Below are 2,500 nucleotides of genomic sequence, written 5' to 3'. Positions count from 1 at the left end.
CAGGTCTACCCGGCTCCGGGGCCGGCGGCGGCCGTCAGGTCTACCCGGCTCCGGGGCCGCCGGCGGCCGTCAGGTCTACCCGGCTCCGGGGCCGGCGGCGGCCGTCAGGTCTACCCGGCTCCGGGGCCGGCGGCGGCCGTCAGGTCTACCCGGCTCCGGGGCCGGCGGCGGCCGTCAGGTCTACCCGGCTCCGGGGCCGGCGGCGGCCGTCAGGTCTACCCGGCTCCGGGGCCGGCGGCGGCCGTCAGGTCTACCCGGCTCCGGGGCCGGCGGCGGCCGTCAGGTCTACCCGGCTCCGGGGCCGCCGGCGGCCGTCAGGTCTACCCGGCTCCGGGGCCGCCGGCGGCCGTCAGGTCTACCCGGCTCCGGGCCAGGCGGCGGCCGTCAGGTCTACCCGGCTCCGGGCCAGGCGGCGGCCGTCAGGTCTACCCGGCTCCGGGGCCGCCGGCGGCCGTCAGGTCTACCCGGCTCCGGGGCCGCCGGCGGCCGTCAGGTCTACCCGGCTCCGGGGCCGGCGGCGGCCGTCAGGTCTACCCGGCTCCGGGGCCGGCGGCGGCCGTCAGGTCTACCCGGCTCCGGGGCCGGCGGCGGCCGTCAGGTCTACCCGGCTCCGGGGCCGCCGGCGGCCGTCAGGTCTACCCGGCTCCGGGGCCGCCGGCGGCCGTCAGGTCTACCCGGCTCCGGGGCCGGCGGCGGCCGTCAGGTCTACCCGGCTCCGGGGCCGCCGGCGGCCGTCAGGTCTACCCGGCTCCGGGGCCGCCGGCGGCCGTCAGGTCTACCCGGCTCCGGGGCCGCCGGCGGCCGTCAGGTCTACCCGGCTCCGGGGCCGCCGGCGGCCGTCAGGTCTACCCGGCTCCGGGGCCGGCGGCGGCCGTCAGGTCTACCCGGCTCCGGGGCCGGCGGCGGCCGTCAGGTCTACCCGGCTCCGGGGCCGGCGGCGGCCGTCAGGTCTACCCGGCTCCGGGGCCGCCGGCGGCCGTCAGGTCTACCCGGCTCCGGGGCCGGCGGCGGCCGTCAGGTCTACCCGGCTCCGGGGCCGGCGGCGGCCGTCAGGTCTACCCGGCTCCGGGGCCGGCGGCGGCCGTCAGGTCTACCCGGCTCCGGGGCCGGCGGCGGCCGTCAGGTCTACCCGGCTCCGGGGCCGGCGGCGGCCGTCAGGTCTACCCGGCTCCGGGGCCGCCGGCGGCCGTCAGGTCTACCCGGCTCCGGGGCCGGCGGCGGCCGTCAGGTCTACCCGGCTCCGGGGCCGGCGGCGGCCGTCAGGTCTACCCGGCTCCGGGGCCGCCGGCGGCCGTCAGGTCTACCCGGCTCCGGGGCCGCCGGCGGCCGTCAGGTCTACCCGGCTCCGGGGCCGGCGGCGGCCGTCAGGTCTACCCGGCTCCGGGGCCGGCGGCGGCCGTCAGGTCTACCCGGCTCCGGGGCCGCCGGCGGCCGTCAGGTCTACCCGGCTCCGGGGCCGCCGGCGGCCGTCAGGTCTACCCGGCTCCGGGGCCGGCGGCGGCCGTCAGGTCTACCCGGCTCCGGGCCAGGCGGCGGCCGTCAGGTCTACCCGGCTCCGGGGCCGGCGGCGGCCGTCAGGTCTACCCGGCTCCGGGGCCGGCGGCGGCCGTCAGGTCTACCCGGCTCCGGGCCCGGCGGCGGCCGTCAGGTCTACCCGGCTCCGGGCCCGGCGGCGGCCGTCATGTCTACCCGGCTCCGGGCTCGGCGGCGGCCGTCAGGTCTACCCCTTTTCGGAGCCCGTGGGGCCGCCTGCGGTACCCGGCGACCGCGGGTTGTTGGTTGCGTAGCGTCCGGCGATAAGGGCGGCCAAGTCTACCCGGCTCCGGCGGGACTTGGTCGCCTTGCCGGGGCCGAGGGGTAGACGTGTTGTCCCCGCTGCTTCGTCGGAGCTGCCGAAGGGGTCGCTGTTTTTCGCTGCCTCCAGTTACGTCATCGTAAAAGTCGGCGTGGTTGGCGCGCCTCCCCGGTGCGCAGAGGCGCCGCTCTTGGAGCTTGCCGGCGGCGGGGACGTGCCGGTCCGTACTATAGGAGCGAGCCGTGACTCGTCTCCAGAGCAGCGCTCGTCAGCGGCTGCAAGGCCCGCGGTTCTGCCAGCAAAGTGGGGTGCTCGGCGGCCGTCGTGGCGGTTCCCTCGGTGGTCCGGCCCAGCTTCCAGTCTCTTCGGTCCGGCCATCTCCCAGCGCTTGCCCGACAAGCCAGCCCAGCGTGTCCGAGGGGTCGGGAGCTGCGGAGAGCCGGAGCCGGCGGCCGGCTCCGGCGGCCGTTGCCGACCGGCACGAGGCATAAGGCCGGATCCCGCAGGGCAGGGCAAAGACTCGAACGCACCCAGCCGGGGCCCAGTGATGGTGAAGGTCACTGCCGGAGGCAGACGGCCGGGGGGCGTCGAGCCTGCCGCGGCTTACTCCCGGCTCCAGAGGGCCCGGTTGGTGGGACGACCGAGGTTGGCGGCACCTCGTCCCTTTGTGCCAGCCTTAAGCTGGAGCCCGCGAAGCGGGCGGAG

The sequence above is a fragment of the Calonectris borealis genome, unplaced genomic scaffold, assembly GCF_964195595.1.
Source record: "Calonectris borealis unplaced genomic scaffold, bCalBor7.hap1.2 HAP1_SCAFFOLD_115, whole genome shotgun sequence".
In the NCBI taxonomy this organism is placed as follows: Eukaryota; Metazoa; Chordata; class Aves; order Procellariiformes; family Procellariidae; genus Calonectris; species Calonectris borealis.
Note: the sequence above shows the minus strand (reverse complement) of the source record.